The following is an 18,728-nucleotide window of genomic DNA, read 5'->3' on the forward strand; positions in this document are numbered from 1 at the left end:
TCTTCCATCTGTCTGTCAGAAATGTGTCAGCATGAGTTGTACTAAACTGATGTATTCAAGGGGGGAAAAAAGCCATCTGCAGAAAAGCCAAGGACAATGTATTGGATGTACTCCACATTTTTATTCAAGGCAGTGTTTTTATACTTTCATGAATATTTGTCCATAAAAGTCACGTGTATGTTATTTATGAAATATTGCCTCTCATTCCCTCAACTCATACAAGCAATTCCATGAGGCTTTCTCAGGGATCCTCAATATGTGTGCTATGCCTTATAGATATTAACAACAAAGGACAATCAAGTAGCAAACAGATTTTGCTTTGATCCAAAATGAGCTATTTATTAGATTTCTCTCCCATTTCATTTTTGACATTCTTGATTTTCTCTGAGCATTTTTCTATATCCTATCCTTAAAAAGCCCTGAATATCCCCTTTACCTATCTTCCTTAAGTCTAACATTTCCCTTAAGCTCTAAGCATCCACATTCTTTCCTCCTCCTCCCTGGGCTCTATCTCAGCTATTCCAACTTTTAGATAAGTGGTCTCCAGGCATAGGTGATAGAATCCATTGAGGTATCAGCAGAAAGATTTTTAAACAGAATTAATAAGTAACCATATGTATACACACACACACACATACACACACACATGGATGTGGTGTATGCGTGTGCTTGTGCCTGCACGTGCATGCAGAGAAGGAGAAATAGAGGAACTGAAACAAACAGAGACAGGGAGAGAAAGAGAGAGATTGGTGTCTTCACTGGGAGCGTCAACTAAACAGCTGCGTTGTCACTATGAAAAGTGAAGTGTCTGCATGGAGGCTGGAATGCAACAGTGAGGAAAGATTGAGCACGATATCCTCATTTGTTTGCTAGCAGTGGGTTGAGACATTTAAAGTTTATGAATGTATGATTAGGTGGATATACGCATCATAGTATCTAATATACCTTAATTAGCTCTTATAAAATGCAAAGAGCCCTAAGAAAGTTCCTGTAAGGAAACTGTAGGTTGACCATAATACAATACTGCTGGAAGTAATAAGAAAGAAAAGGGCTGATCTGACACTGCTAATTCAGGGTATCTGTGATCATCTCCGTCAGCAACTGTATAGATAGCAATAATTACTGCTGGTAGTGTGCTACCTGGCAGAAACTAGAAAACTAAGCATACAATCCATTTATGTAAAATAAAGTAGACATTTTAAGTACTGTTACCAGAATAAATGATATTTAAAAAAATTTGTACTACAGAGAAAACACTTTTTAAACTGGATATTCTATGTGATTTTGTTGTTGTATTTATGCTAACTGAATAAAGCTCATTTAGAATTTAATAACAGAAGTAAAACACACAAAAAAACTTAAAACACAATTTTCTATAAAAACCTTCTATGCAAGATTCAATTCATTTGTTAAAAGTGCGATTTCTGCTTTATATTCACAGGAAAGATTTGTTGACCTCAATGATTCTTGCATTCACACAAGAATTATTGTGTGGTGTATAAATATATGAACAGAGGTATTCTTGAATAACACCAGTTCTGTCTCAGGGATGTGTAGAGGTAGAGACACAAAATTAAAATTTAATTTTCATAAGTTGGCCCTTTAAGAATGAATCAGGGAGAAAATAGGGAAGTTATTTTTATTCTTTTTTTTTTTTTTTGGTCTTCTTGCCATTTCTTGGGCCGCTCCTGCGGCATATGGAGGTTCCCAGGCTAGGGGTCTAATTGGAGCTGTAGCTGCCCGCCTACGCCAGAGCCACAGCAACACGGGATCCGAGCCGCGTCTGCAGCCTACACCACAGCTCACGGCAACGCCGGATCCTTAACCCACGGAGCAAGGGCAGGGATCGAACCCACAACCTCATGGTTCCTAGTCGGATTCGTTAACCACTGCGCCACGACAGGAACTCCGGGAAGTTATTTTTAAAGACCAAAATCTTTAAGTGAACTGACTTTAAAACACACAATGCATTCACCAAGATAACTGTAAGGGGGCAGCAGTGTTGGACTGAAGTACACAAGCAATGGCTAGGATGGAAACTCAAGAAGTAAATAGGGCTCATCAGGAGGATTCACTGTTCTGTTCTGAAGAGCATGGCCTTTTGGGGTAAGAGGAAATTGTGTAATAATTGAAGCATCACTGGCAGATGTACAATACAGAAAGTTTACCCAGGGAGAAAAACAGAGCACTGCAAAGGAGGATATAATAATTTGGAGGCAGAGTCTGATAGGGAGATAGTTAAAATATTATAAGGAGATAGATCTAGAAGTAGGTCCTGAAAAGAACCAGAAGCAATAGGGATAGAAAAGAGGGGGGAATGTAAAGACCTGTAGGGTATAAATGGATAATATATAATGCCCTACGCATGCCTGAGAAGGGAAGAAGGTCTAGGGCTAATGAAGTCATGTAGAAGAATCAGACACTACGGATTTAGGAATTGGGCATTTGGTTCTAGTTACATTACACAAAGATGCCCTCAGGGATCCCAGGTCATACAGTGTCTTCTCTCAGAATTATTTCTTAATAGAGATGTCATCATCTATCCTATTTCTAATTCCTGACAGTAGGATGACCGTTAATGATATAAGAATAATGCACCAAATACTAAGTATAACTAAAGCTTATTTATGGAGAAAGCTGAACAAAGATGTCCAAAACACAGACTGTTCATTTTTTAAATGATCATGTTCATTTAAAAGCACTCCATGAAAACAACCTAAATGCCCATCAACAGGCGAATGGATTAAGATGTGGTACATAAACACAACGGAATACCACTCAGCCACAGAAAAGAACAAAATAATGCTATTTGCAGCAACATGGATGGAACCAAGTCTTCTCATATTAAGTGAAGTAAATCAGAAAGACAAAGACAAATAACATATGATATCACTTATAGGTGGAATCTAAAATATGGCACAAATGAACCTATCCACACAACGGAAATAGACTCACAAACATAGAGAACAGACTTGTGGTTGCCAAGGTGGAGTAGGGAGGGAATGGGATGGACTGGGAGTTTGGGGTTAGTAGATGCCAACTATTACATTTAGAATGGATAAAAAATGAGGTTCTACTGTATAGCACAGGAACTATATCCAGTCTCTCTCTTGGGATAGACGGGGATAGAAGATAATATAAGAAAGGGAATGTAGTAGTTACATTACACACAGATGCCCTCAAGGGTCCCAGAGTCACTTTGCTGTACAGCAGAAATTGGCATAACATTGTAAATCAGCTATAAAGTAGAAGCACTCCATGAAAAACACTAAAGTGTTATTTGCTATCATACTAAGTTCTTGGTGATGCTGGCACATGCCAGGTTGCAAATGACCAGTTTGTGATGTTTCAACAGTCTAAACTGTGTGACATGGAAAGGGCAAATCATAGTGACTAAGAATGAAAAACTATTCTGTCAGAGTCTAGATTGTGTTGGGAAAATAACATAACTTTTATGGAACAGAGATCACTTGCTACAGAGTTGGAAATACTCAGTATGTATGGGCTGGTAGACATATTTAAGCAACAGCAGGCAGAAGACAGTAAGAAATGTCTTCAGAAGAGCTGCTGTACCATTTTTACCTCCAGGTTTTCCAGTGGTACAAAAATCCACATGTCTAGGTAAAGCTCAACATAGTCTTTTGGCAAATTACCTTCTATCAAATTATGATGGCCTACTTTTGGCATTTTAAGGAAGTGAGTGCACAGAAAATTCTGATTTTTCACTGTGAGAATTATTAGGAAAAAATGTGTTATGCTTACACCATCATAAATATACAATTTTTTGTTATTTGCTTCCATTTTTCTGTAAATTCAATTGTTTTTATCAATATGATGTCACAACAGATATGTATTATGTCCTTCACTGCATTCACATGATATATGCATTGTATGTAGGGCTTTCCAAGATATATTCTCTGAATTCCATATCTTATAGGTTCAACTTTTTTTTAACCATACTGCTATTTTGAATGAAAGCTGTCTAAACTCTGGAAAAATCTTTATTATAGTGTCTGGAGAGTGAGGAAAAAATGAACATTAAGATGTCATTGATGGCTTGTTTGTTGCAATTTATCAACACTCCACCAGAAAACAAGAGACAATGTGTCAACAATATGATCTAGTTCTGGCTTCCAGGAACTGATGCGATAAATGAATAACTGGAGTGCAGAAGAGGAGGTGATCCAGCACCACACCCTTAAGAATGGGAAGAAGAAAGGACAGGTTGGGGAAAGGGAGCTGTCTGGGAAGGCTCTTAGAGGTGGTGAAAATTCCGTAAGCCTTAAAAGATGAGGAGACCTTGTCAAATGAAAAGACAAGAGGTGGATTCCAGTCAAACAGAACAGGTCATGCAAAAACAGAGAAGATACATGTTTCAACCCAAACCAGAAAGTATTTTTAATCTCTTAATATGATGCAATGTGTTGGAGGGGTCTGTGTGTCATGTATACACATGCATTTGTGTTGATATTTTAGTACCATAATAAACTCTATGAGAATGAAAAACAACAACAACAACAACAACAGAGATGTTAGATTCTAGCTTGAGTTGGCCACATTAAAAACTTTATTTGACTATCTAGGGCATGAGGTGAGACAGAAAAGAAGGGGAGAGCCATGTTATCACATGAGGATATACAAGGCAGTAAAGGGACACTCCAGTTTGCTTGAGGCAGGTCTTGTATGCTAAGCTGAAGAAACTGAGTTTGCTTCTCTTGGAAAAGAGGAATAATTGAAACTTTAAAGGTGAAAAAATTAATATAATCATAAAGATCATTTTGACATCAACATCTAAAATAGAGGCAGAGTTATTAGTGACATGGAGTCTCATGAAAAGATTATTAATATAATCAAAGAGAGAGGTATACCTTTAGGGTACTTTATAACTCTGGAAATTGTTGTAACTTTGTGCTAGTGAGGTAGATATCATTTACCATTTTTGCGAATGGAGAAACCAATAGTGATCTGAGGTGAACCACCTATAGTCATTAAGAAATTAGACACCACTCTGAGAGCTGCGCCTAAACCCTCCCATTTCTTTCCAACAACTTTGACCTCCTTTTTTTCTTAGCAGAAAGCCAAAGCATAAGGAATAAATAATATTTATTGGACAATTCCAGTAGCTCATGCACTTTATGTTTTCAATGATGAAAAAATCAACAGCAATTAACTTTATATGGCAGGTTACAAATATGCAAATAATAGGTAACAATAAGAGTAATTTAAATTTTCAATTTCTCTGTTAGTTTGTAAACAGCATTCCAAACTGAGATCGTCACAGGGAGTTGGGTGGTGGGGAACGCTATCTTCTTTTTACATAAAACTTTTAAGGGAATCATAAAAGTGCTTCTAAAACTCCAAGGAGTCTAAGAGCAATATCATATTGTTGTGGGGGAGGAAATCTAATAATAGAAATTTCAGAAATACTGTGGAAATTCCAGGCACAAGGAGTTAATTCCAAGACCGCCTGGGCTTTTTGAGGTCCACGTTTACAAGGCTATTAGAATTCTTTTCAAGGTACTTCAGTGCTCTACCTCCAAAATCAGATATAAACAGGTTTGCATATCAATTCTGCCCCTACTCCTGGAATCTTGAAGAAATTATTTAGCATCACTTTCCTCATTTATGAATCAATGACAGCACTTACTTAATCAAAGGGTTGTTTTGAAGAGTAAATAATTTAATCCATGTAAACGATTTGGACCAGGGTCCAGCCAGAAGTGTGTGTTCAATACATTATAGCCATTATTATAATCACCTATTTAGAAATCATAGAATTGGAACAAGAAGGAACTTCGGCGATTGCCTAAACAACCACTTGATTTTGCAACTGAAAAAAGTGAGCTCCAGACAGAAAGTATTTGCCCAAGGTCACATAGCCAGTCCATCACAGAGCCAGAACTCTAACCCAGATCATTTAGATTCTAGTCTGGTGTTCTTTCCACTAAAAGACATCAACTTCAGTGCTGCAAAATATACTGACATACTCTGAACGTTTTTATAGCAGATGTACAGGGGTTCTGTCTGGCGCAAGTGCGTGTAGCTGAAACTCAAGCGATGTGGATGTGCCCAGGGGAATGGGTGGAATAACTAAGAGTAAGCCTCATACTTGGGCACAGATTGAAGAATCAAGCACAATTATAATGTGTACCTCTTTCTTTCACCTTTGGATTCTTGGGGACTTACAGATCTTTCCACATAGGAAGCTGACTTCTTTGAAAGACAGGTAATGTGAGACGCATGCCCTGAACTCCAGAGTGAATAGCAGCTGAAACAGCTGCTAGAGCCCCAGCCCTCTTGCTGAGCACTCTCTCCATCTCCAGGCTGACAGATAGCTGCTGGCAGCATCTGAGCTGTCAGCATCTTCACTCCTCTGGAATGAGCAAACAGTCGGGGCCCTGATCTGAGATGAGGAAAAACAACAGCATCATCACTAGCAACGCTGCCACTGACGCACATGCAGTAGCAGTTTGTGACAATGAAAAAGAGTCACAGAACTGACAGAGAAGGCCATATTCATATTAAATAACTGTGTGAATAAGTGCCTGGCTCATCTTTAGGAGAGAAGACAATCTCCCATGAGGACTTTGCTCCAGGAGTGCCAGTGTCAACAGTAATAATTTTCAATAGAGAAAGCCTTAGCTCTCTTTCAACACTGGAAAAACAAATCATAGAAAATAATAGTATTACTTTAAATAGAAGAAGTATCACAATTCAATCGATATTTTCTGCTTAAAAATTCCACGTGTGACTAAAACAAGTCAGTTCTGATTCTGAATTTTATTATTAGGTGTTAAATTAGACTGCTAAATTAGATAATCTCTGTGGTCCCTTTCATTATGCATGATATTGTAACACTGAGCATAATGGTTTAACATTTAATTGCATGTATATATCTCATTGTACTCCTCTATAACCCTTTATCAGCCCGTAATAGGTAGGATTCCCCTTGTCCTAGAAATAGTCTTTCGGGACATATTTTATGAGCTCAGGCAATTTTAAAGAACTATTAAGAACTACATAGCCTCTTCATACACTGAGGAAACAACAGTTTTATCTACAGATCAAAACACGAGAAGAAATAGAGTAAGAGGAATTCCCTTCGTGGCTCAGCAGAAATGAATCTGAGTAGCATCTAAGAAGACGCAGGTTCAATCTCTGGCCTTGCTCAGTGGATTAAGGATGCAGTGTTGCCATGAGCTGTGGTGTAGGCTGCAGATGCGGCTCGGATCCTGCGTTGCTGTGGCTGTGGTGTAGGCCACCAGCTGTAGCACCCTTTTGACCCCTATGCTGGAACCTCCACATGCCAAGGGTGCTTTCCTAAAAAGGCAAAAAAAAACAAAAAACAAAAAACAAAAAAAAGAAATGGAGCAATAATATTTTATATAAACATTTTATAGCTTTGCAAATATTTTTGTATACCGTATTTTGCAAACCTTCACAAAACCCCCAAAAGTACATGTTTTCTCTTCTTTTCAGAAATTCTGCACATCAGAGAGTTAATGAAACTTGACCAAAACATACAGCTTAGCTATAACCCAAAACCAGGCTTTTGGATTTTAAAATCTCCATCCCTAGTCTATGTCTGCCTCCTGAGGAGGGGATGGTATCCCCCAATTAAATATGTGTGTGTGTGTGTGTATAGTCATTTCAGGGCCACACCTGCAGCATACAGAGGTTCCCAGGCTAGGGATCAAATCAGACCTGAAGCCACCAGCCTATGCCACAGCCATAGCAATGCTGGATCCTTAACCCACTGAGGCCAGGGATCGAACTTGCGTCCTCATGGATGCTAGTCAGGTTCGTTTCCACTGAGCCACGAAGGAAACTCCCAAATGTATATTTTTAATAAAGAAATTATAATGTTGTTTATCAATGCAAACATGCAGCAAAAGAAGAAAAACAGTTCTGGAATGAAAAAGAGGAAATGTGGATGAGACTATGTCTTAGAATGGAGAGATGGAAATAGGATGGGGAACGGAATCTTACTGGAGTTAAATTTTCTGAAACCAAACATGGGGGAAAAAATGCCAAGAAACTTGTCAAATAAGCATGCATTATATTCTCCTCTATATTTTTTCTGTATGTTCAATATACTTCACTGAAGTTGTCTTCAGATAATACTCGATAAGTTACTTCATGTCTATTTTACTACACCTTATCACTCCCATCTATGCTTCCAATGAACATGTGCCTATCTTAACCTTTCCACATGCTTGTAGTGTCATATCTTGGTGTGGTTTTATTAGGTTCTATAGTTTCTGAGTTCAAGGAGTGTAGTAGTATAATGCTTAAGATAATTAGAAAATAAAAAACACTGAGAGATGATAACCATGAATGATTTAAGCAATTAAAGGTTAAAAGATATAGCCATGCAATAATTTGGATATTTTCTCCCTTTAAAGTATAACTGGAACAGGATAAAGTTATCCCATTAGCAAAAAACTATTTTTGGGTAATGAATACATTACTATACTATTATTTATAATGTTCTATTTACTTGACTTTCATGAACTTGATTTTCCATGCACAATATAAGGAATTTGGGGGATTTTCCTTTCCAACTATTCAATATTTTTATGTGAGGAGCTTATGATTCTTGAAAATTAAAAAAAAAAATGGGAAAAATTCCCCCAATAAGACACTGTCATTAGCAGAACAATTCTTTCCCTGAACAGAGGAAATATTTATTACCAGACTAAGATAAATCTTAAACATTGACAACTACATCTATGATAACTGTAATGTAATGTGATATAATATTTCAGTCATGAAAAGAGTCTATAATATTGAGACAAAAGGACTGTCAGTTCATCTGGACTGATTATCACAAAATGCCAGATAATAGGTAGCTTATGAACAACAGAAATTTATTTCTCACGGTTCTGGGGACTGGAAGTTCAAGATCAAGGTGCCAGCACAGGGGAGTTCTGTTGAAAACCCTCTTCTTGATTCATTAACAGAACCTTTTCACTGTGTCCTTACCTGATAGGAGGGGCAAGGGATCTCTGAGATTTCTTTCTTTTTTCCTTTTATTAAAGCATAGTTGATTTATAATGTTTCTTCAATTTATTTTGTATAGTAAAGTGACCCAATCACACACAGTTCCCTGTGCTGTACAGTTGGGCCTCGAAGCTCATCCACTTCAAATGTTCCAGGTTGCATCCACCAACCCCAAATTTCCCATTCATCCCACTCCCTCTCCTCTCCCCCCCTGGCAACCACAACTCTGCTCTCATGTCCTTGATCTGTTTCTGGTTTGGAGATAGGATCACCTGTGCCATATTTGAGATTCCACATATAAATCATATGGTATTTGCCTTTCTCTCTCTGACTTACTTTTGTAAAGGCACTAATTCTGTTCTAAGGGCTCCACCCTCAAGACCCAGGCACCTCCCTAAGGCCTCCCCTACTAAAGAGGGTTAGGATTTCAACATGAATTTTAGGGAGACACAAACATTCATACCATAGCAGAAACATTAGGCATATTTCAATACTTTTTCTTTCTGCTATTGTTTCTTATGCTCTAAAGTGCTAAAAAGCAGAGGCAGTTTGTTGCAGTTTACAGAAAATTCAGTCTAATATCTATTTTGTTTACATCTCAAGTACCTGCCTATGACCCCTTTTTGTAATCAGGTTTTTGCTGCGGTCTTATTCTCACCACACTGCACAGTCACATTGTCAGATTCTGTTAGTATGTCCATTTACACAAACTATAATTCCTACTGGTCTGTAAACATTCTCCAATTTGAAACCTGTTCACAATGTCTGAGACAGATGATATGGCTAGAAATTGCGTCAATTCTTTCCACTTCTCTAGGCAGTGGCAACTTCACATTTAAATTTAATTAATTATCCTCCTCACCCATTATCAGCCCATTTTTCATCTCACACTTCTATCAAGAGTCTTCGAGGAGTTCCCATCGTGGCACAGTGGTTAACGAATCCGACTAGGAACCATGAGGTTGCGGGTTCGGTCCCTGCCCTTGCTCAGTGGGTTAAGGATCCGGCGTTGCCATGAGCTGTGGTGTAGGTTGCAGACGCGGCTCGGATCCTGCGTTGCTGTGGCTCTGGCGTAGGCCGGCGGCTACAGCTCCAACTGGACCCCTAGCCTGGGAACCTCCATATGCCACATGGGAGTGGCCCTAGAAATAGCAAAAAGACAAAAAAAGAAAAAAAAAAAAAGAGTCTTCGAGTACTTTTCAAATCTACGCTTTTCAGTCAAATGATGATCAAATACATCCCATATCTGCCAAACCAATAATCCTTCCATTTCTATGTTAACAGCACCATTCTGCAACTACTGAGGATACAACCCGCCCTTGATTGTATTCCTGAAAACTCAGGCCCAGATGACTTGCACAGTCTTGGAGATGCTCACAGGATGAACTAGAGAGATTCCTGAGAACTGGTAAAGAAGGGGTGGGGAGGGAGGCAACCACTGTGGAAAGGGCACAGTTACCTAACTGGACCCTACTGGATCTTTCTTATGGGATGAAAGCCTTAATGGTCAAGGAAAAGGCAACAAAAACTGTCTCCTGTAGTCTGGGGTGAAAATCCTTTACAGCTGAAAGAAGAGAACAGAAAATAACTGTCTACTTCTGGTTAAGGAGAGGGGAAAAAAATTCTGGACTTAAAATGAAAGCTGTAGTGCTGACTGAAGAACTTGTATACACAATGTGTGCTAAGACTGAGACTCAGAATATGAAAGACTGTCCCATAACTCTCATCACTAGGGTAGCAATGACTAAGTAAAAATAAACTTTGAATATTGCTGGAGGAGCTATAAGAAACACACTTCTTTGAAGTACAGCATAAAAAGGAGTCCTGACATTGAGGGGGGAACTGATATCAAGACAAACCCTCTGGGAAATCAGCCCAACTCAGAACACCAACCACCACTAGAAGAACTCAAAGATGGTGGTGCCTGGAGGGTAGCCACAGTTATAACAGACCTGAAGCTTAGAACATCTCCACACTACGGTCCTAGTAGAAGAAAAGCATGCCAGTTTCTAAGAATAAAAACTACTATGATCCTCTATACCATTATAAAAAGGACCTCTGTTTTTTAACAAAAAAATAAGACATATACTTAGAAAAAAAAAAAAAGGTACACTCCCAATTAATAAAGAATTAAGATTCAGATATAATGAAAGTTGTTGAAACTCTTTTACAGGGGATTTATTTATTTTTATTTTTATTTTTTTTGCTTTTTAGGGCCACAGGTGCAGCATATGTAAGTTCCCAGGCCAGGGGTCGAATTGGAGCAAGAGCTGCCAGCCTACACCACAGCCACAGCAACACAAGATCCGAACCCTGTCTGCAAACTATGCCACAACTCATGGCAATTCAGGTAACTGAGGACAGGGATTGAACCCACATTCTCATGGATCCTAGTTGGGTTTGTTACCTCTGATCATGACGGGAACTTCTCAACAGGAATTTAAAATAACAATGATTAACATGTTAAAAGTTCTGATGAAATAGATAGTATGCAAGTTCAGGTGTAATTTATTGAAAAAAAATAAAAACTATGAGGAAGAATTACATGGAAATTATATATTTTTATTTTTAATTTTTATGGTAATTTTCTATAGGTGATATGTGATAATACTGTTCACATTACAAGGATTATTTTAAAGTTTCTTTTTGAAATAATTTTTAGGAAAACTAGTTGGACACTTTAAAGATAACTATAAAGTAATAGTGGTAAAGGAGATTTGTAGTACAAATCACTTGAAGTTTGTGAGTGAGAAGAAAATAAGAAGGAAGAGAACTGGGATGGAAAGAGCTTGATAAATAATATTTTGCAGCATATTGCATGAACCTTGTAATAATCAATGATCTTTGGGTTTGGGAAAGATAAATACTTCAGCTCTATACAATGATTGGCAATTAAATTTTTATGCACAATTGACCCTTGAGGGTTGGGAGCCCTGAGCCTCTCTCACTGTCAAAAATCTGCATATAACTTAATAGTTTGCCCTCCAGATCTGCAGTTCCACGTCCTCTGATTCAATCAACCACTGATCTGATCTTTGAGCACGACGGCATATTTTTATTGAAAAATTTGCAATTAAGTAGATTCATGCAATTGAAACCCAGGTTGTTCAAGGGTTAACTGCATATGAATCATAAGACCTGCTTTTGAATGGAATCGTAATATGTCTCTGCCATATATGTCACTTGACATAAGGATTATTTTGAGCTGAAGGCAATTGAGAAGAAGCAAATACAATAAAAACCCTTTGCCTTTCCCCTCTCTGCTTGAAAGACAGGTGTAAAATTTCTTCTATGAAGGTGTCCTCCTGCCCAATACCAGGAAGGGGAGAATGAATCTTATCACCATAGACAGCACAGAGGATTCTGGATAAACAGGGCCTTATTAAATAACCTTTATCTTTCATTAGTCTCCTCCCACAGAATTACTTCCCCACCATTTACTGCCACTAAAAGCCTGAACTCCTTTTCCTTTGTCTCATCATTTCTCCACAAGTTTATTGCTCTTTGTTTTTGTTAGTTCTTTTGGTTTCTGCTTTTTAGGGCCGCACCTGTGGCATATGAAGTTCCCAGGCTAGGGGTCCAATCTGACCTACAGCTGCTGGCCTACACCACAGCCATGGCAACATCAGATCCAATCTGCTTCTGTGACCTCCACCACATCTCAAGGCAACGCCAGATCCTTAACCCACTGAGCAAGGCCAGGGATCAAACCCACAACCTCATGTGCCTAGTCTGATTCCTTTCCAATGCACCACAATGAGAACTCCTATTACTCTTTGTTAAAATGCTATATGAGCCCCTGGTTCTAACCACTTCTTAGTCTCTTCACTATTTTTCTGTTAAGAACTCTATATGCATACTAATAAATTATTTCTCCTGTTAATCTGTCACTTATCCTTTTAATTTGTAGATCCCAGACACAGAACTTGAGAGGGTGGAGAAAAACATTTTCATAAACTTTCATGAAATCTAACTTGCCATGCTCTTAAACTGCCATTCAATTTATTACTGTAAAAAGAAATTTTTTTTCTATTTCTCCAGAATGAAAAAATAGAAACTACCATAGGGCAAAGACAATTCTTTCCTGAGTATAGCAAGTAACTTGGGGTTGACTGACCCTTAGAAATGAGACTCTAAGGCTTCTTTGGTCTGATGGGCCTGACACGGGAGGTAGATAAGAATCTAATGATCCCAGCTTCCTCTCCCTGAAGCTGACTCCAGAAAAATAGGAATCTACTTTAATCAAAACAGAAAGGAGATTTTACCTTGAAAATACCAGCTCCACAAGAATGTAGCGCTAAAGGTGACAATGTGTTTTGCTTGGTCATTTTTTGAAGGTAACAGCACTTGGAGGATGACCATTTAACAGTTTTGTTATTTATTTAAGCAGTAAATTGAGAGGGGAGTACCCTGACTTCCTGAAAACTTTAAATTAACCTCCTAGTGGCTCTATAAGCAAAAGAAATAGAATGAACAATAGCCAGAAGACTGAGTCATCCTGCAGAGAAAGCTTTCAAATGTAGTGTATTGGCCTTATTTTCCACTTTAAGAGCTGGTAGTCTAGAGGGAAAAAAAGATGAATGTAAGGGGAAAAAAAAGATGTATAAAGCTTTTATACTGTTGTTTTCATAACTTATCTGAAAGAGGAAGACATCTAAATCATATGTATTGCCCACACTTGGGCATTAATGTCAACAAGTTAATGTATCATGCTTTTGTTTGCATTTCTATTCTCAAATGCAAGGGCTCAACTAAGTGGCTTCTTTCTGTTTTTATTCATGTTTTCAGACCATGAAAGTGATTGCTGGATCTATCTTCTAGAGGCATTTAAATTTTATGAAATCCAAACATGTTGGAGAAAAGTAAACACACTTGTATTGACTAAGGATAATGACCAAGTACGGAGTTCTGACTTGAAAATTTTAAAATGTGCTTTATAGTATCAAAATCTGTTCATATATTTGACATTTCATTTAATCTTCACAAACCTGTGAGGTAGATTATAATTATAACTATAGCTATAATTCTTATTTGATAAATTGAGAACCCACAATACTGAATTATTTTGTCACATTTTAGCAAAGGGTATATCTGATTATAAACAATGGATCCACTGGCTTGGAAGACTGTTAAGTAACTATTTTGTGCCATATGTGATGCTGGGTGGTAGTGGAGCAAGAAAACTAACACAGAGAGTCAATATTAAGGAGAAACAGAATAGTGAGGAGTCTGACAACAAATGATTAAAATACAGTTTTGTTGTCACCAAGGAAGTAAATCCAGAATGCTACGAAAATATACTAAAAACAAAACCACATAAGGCAACTAATCCAGTTAAGCTCTGGGGTGCGTGGGTGGGTAGGTAGGTGTATGTGTTATAAAAGGCTATCAAAAGGTAGATAATTAAAATTTTAAGGACTGATGAAGTTAGTTAGGTCAAGGACTGCACAGGGCAATCAAGGCAGCGGCATTATTGCATAACATGGAAGAGATTTCTGCACAATCATGGAACTATGGAATCCACAAGTGGTGCAGGATGGCTGGAACATAGGGTACAAGAGAATGGTAACTAGTGAAACCATAAATGTGAGCAGCCAGATGGTGAACAAATTTCATATTTTATTTTTTTGCTTTTTAAGGCTGCAACTGCAGCATATGGAGGTTCCCAGGCTAGGGGTTTCAGAGGAGCTACAGCTGCAGCCTATACCACAGCCATAGCAACGCCAGATCCAAGCCACGCTGGCCACCTATAGCACAGCTCACAGCAACGCCGGATCCTTAACCCACTGAGCGAGGCCAGGGATCAAACCCACAACCTCATGGTTCCTAGTTGGATTCCTTTCCACTGCACCATGATGAGAACTCCAAAAAATTTGGTATTTTAGTAGGTGTATGACATTCTTAGGTTTGTTTTAAATACATGCACACACTTACATACTGCCAGCAATTGGGAAAAGAGTTTAAGGAAGGGTAAGACTACATGTAAATCAATTAAACTGGAACACACCTTCACACCATGCACAAAAAAAAACCCTCAAAATGACTTAAGGACTTAAACATAAGACACCATCAAATTTCTAGAAGAGAACATAGGCAAAACATTCTCTGACATCAACGCATATAAATGTTTACTCAGGTCAGTCTCCAAAGACAACAGAAATAGAAGCAAAAATAAACCAATAGGACCTAATCAAACTGATAAGCTTTTACACAGCAAAGGAAACCATAAAAAAAAAAAAAAAGACAACATACAGAATAGGAGAAAATAGTTTCAAACATTGCAAGTGACAAGGACTTAATCTCATATGCAAACAACTTATACAACTCAATAGCAAAAAAGCCAACCACCCAAATGAAAAATGGGAAAAGACCTGAATAGACTCTTCTCCAAAGAAGATATACAGGTACATGAAAAAATGCCCAACATCACTGATTACTAGAGAAATGCAAGTCAAAACTACAATGAAGTATCACCTCATTCCAGTCAGAATGGTCATCATTAATAAGTCCACAAATAACAAATGCTGGAAGGGATGTGGAGAAAAGGGAACCCTCCTGCACTGTTGGTGGGAATATAAATTGGTACAGCCACTATGGAAAACAGTATGGAGGTACCTTAGAAAACTATGTACAGAACTACCATATGACCCAGCAATCCCACTCTTGGGCATATATACAGACAAAACTTTCACTGAAAAAGATACATGCACCTGTATGTTCACTGCAGCACTATGCACAATAGCCAAGATATGGAAACAACCTAAATGCCCATCAAGAGATGAATAGATTAAGGAACTCTATTATATATACACAGTGGAATACTACTCAGGCATAAAAAAGAACAGAACAATGCCATTTCCAGCAACATGGTGGAACTAGAGTCTCTCATACTAATTGAAGTCAGAAAGAGAAAGAAAAATAACATGTGACATCACTTATTTCTGGAATCTGATATACGGCACAAATGAAACTTTCCACAGAAAAGAAAATCATGGACTTGGAGAAGAGACTTGTGATTGCCAAGGGAGGGAGGAGTGAATGCAATGGACTGGGAATTTTGGGTTAATAGATGCAAACTACTGCCTTTGGAATGGATAAGCAATGGGATCCTGCTCTATAGCACTGGGAGCTATATCTAGTCATTTATGATGGAGCATGATGGAGGAGAACGTGAGAAAAAGAATGTATATATGTATGTGTGACTGGGTCACCTTGCTGTACAGTAGAAAATTGACAGAATACTGTAAACCATCTATAATGGAAAAAAAAATAAAAATCATTAACGAAAAAAAAGAGGGGTAAGACTGGAGGCATGTGAATTAATTAGGACGCTGAGGCCGTTCAGGGTCTCAACTGAGAGCAATGGAGATGTTGAGAAGACAGTCTAGGAAGGCAGATTCAGAGCATAGGACACTCCAAGTTTTCAGACTTGAGCCTCTAATTGGATACTAAAGATATAAAAGGTTGATAGAGTTCAATTTTGGTTTTTTTTTTTTTTTTTTTTTTTGTCTTTTTGGCATTTCTTGGGCTGCTTCCACAGCATATGGGAGGTTCCTAGGCTAGGGGTCTAATCGGAGCTGTAGCCACTGGCCTACACCAGAGCCACAGCAACGCAGGATCCGAGTAGCGTGTGCAACCCACACCACAGCTCATGGCAACGCCAGATCATCAACCCACTGAGCAAGGCCAGGGATCAAACCCGCAACCTCATGGTTCCTAGTCGGATTTGTTAACCACTGCGATACGACGGAAACTCCCAGAATTCAATTTTGGATATGTTAACTTTGAGTGTTCAAAGGAACATTCAAGTAGAGTTGTATATAGAATTCTAGAGGCCAGAATCCTGCCCTAAAATTGTACTTGAGCTCTGTCAATGTTTTTGTAAGCATGCACTGAGGAATAAATTCATCAGACAGAGTATTAAAAATAAAAACAGAAATTATCTGAAGGTTAGTCTCTGGGAAAGAAAACTGAAACCTAAGAGACAGAGATTTTGTGGGGGCAAAAAACAAGACAAAACAGGAAAACTAACAACAACAAAAAAAACCCCAGACAGTTTTGAGTAGGTTGGAACAGTCAAAGGGACTGGTACTGTACTGAAGTTAAGTCACTCTTGCTCAAAGGTACAATGATGATTCTAGGGAAAGCACTTTTAGTAAGATAGCACAGATAGAAGTGTGTATCAAGATTGATTTGGGCATGGGCCATGGCCACAGGTGACAAAATGAAAACTGCTGGCATAGACAACTCTGGAACGTTGGATGTGAAGGAAAGAATGAAATTCACCAATACAAATGAAAATATAGGGTTAAGTCAGGACCCCGATATTTTAAGTCCAAATTCCTGTATCTGACTACCGCTTCCTATTTTTTGACAAAAAACATGATTTTTATAAGCTATTCAGATTGTTTTCTTCTGAGATTACTTCAGCTGGTGAGAATTTGATAATAATGAGGTGACCCAGGCTTGAACTTTTTCTTGACACTTGTTGATAGCCCTGTAAACATGCACTTTTTGACTAAACAGAGAAAATGAGGAGTAGTGGGAGGCTCAGAAACCTCATTACTGTCCTTTGCGAACTATAGGTCACAGCTCAGTAATATCCACTTTACATGAAAGTATAGGCTCTTAATGATGGCAGAAATAGCTTGGGTCTTCAAAGATTCTGTAAAGACCAGTGCTGTGTGGTATTCCTTGGTTTCTAAGCAGAACTTGAGCAGAAGCAACCTCCTTCCTGCTCCAGTTTTCATAATGACAGAGCTGGTCTAGGTAATACCATTAGGTATTCATTGGTACCCTCTTATCATGTGTTGCCCAATTCCATTTGCTGCTTGATCACAACACCTATCCTAAAAGTCTCCTTCAGACATATTTACTAAACTATTCTTTTATGCCAGGCATAAAAGTGCTCTGAGACCTTAAGTACTGGAAGCACTCCAGCCTGTGGGAGCTTGTGATTTAGTAACAAGAGAGGAGAGTTGTAGTGCACTTGCCTTGGAACATCTTCCCCTCCCTTAGCTGTGCTGGAACTCCTATCCATCCTTCCAGTCTGTATTCAGGCATCGCTTCTTCCTGGGGCCTTTAATGATAAGGCCAGCAGTGGGAGTCACCCTTCTTCTGCTCTCCCATAGTACCCTTGACATATTCCTATAAGAAGCCTTGCCTTGTCCTACCACAGGAACTGTTAATTGTCCAGCAACCCTGTTAAACCATGGTCTGCATGGGGCAGGAATTTTCTTATTGATGTTTCTTTCCTTAGAGCCCAACCTCGTTCACTTGAGTTCCTGATATAAGATTGGGTGTTGACTAGACTTATTGTAGTGATCATTCCACAATACACACAAATATTGAATTGTTATGTTGTACACCTGAAACTAGTATTTGCCAATTAAAATCTCAAAAAAAGACTGTTAAAAATCTGTCATGAATATAAATGACTATAAAACAGTGAAGAATTTATCATGAAGGAATTGTAAATAGAGTTCTATACATGGTCAAAGAATGAGGTAACATTTGACCCAAGCCTGGAAGAATCACTAAGTTTGAATGTGCAGAAATGGAGTGAGGGAGGTATTCCATGTAAAGGAATTAGCCTGAACAAAAGCAAAAACTTCACTGGAGCTTTCAGTAGCATGTAAAGGAAGCTCAAGGGACAAGCTTTGGAAGGAAGCTTAGAATCCAAATCTGGAGTCCAGAATTCTGCTCATCCATAAACATATTCAAGT

Source organism: Phacochoerus africanus, chromosome 16 (genome assembly GCF_016906955.1).
Source record: "Phacochoerus africanus isolate WHEZ1 chromosome 16, ROS_Pafr_v1, whole genome shotgun sequence".
NCBI classification, from domain to species: Eukaryota; Metazoa; Chordata; class Mammalia; order Artiodactyla; family Suidae; genus Phacochoerus; species Phacochoerus africanus.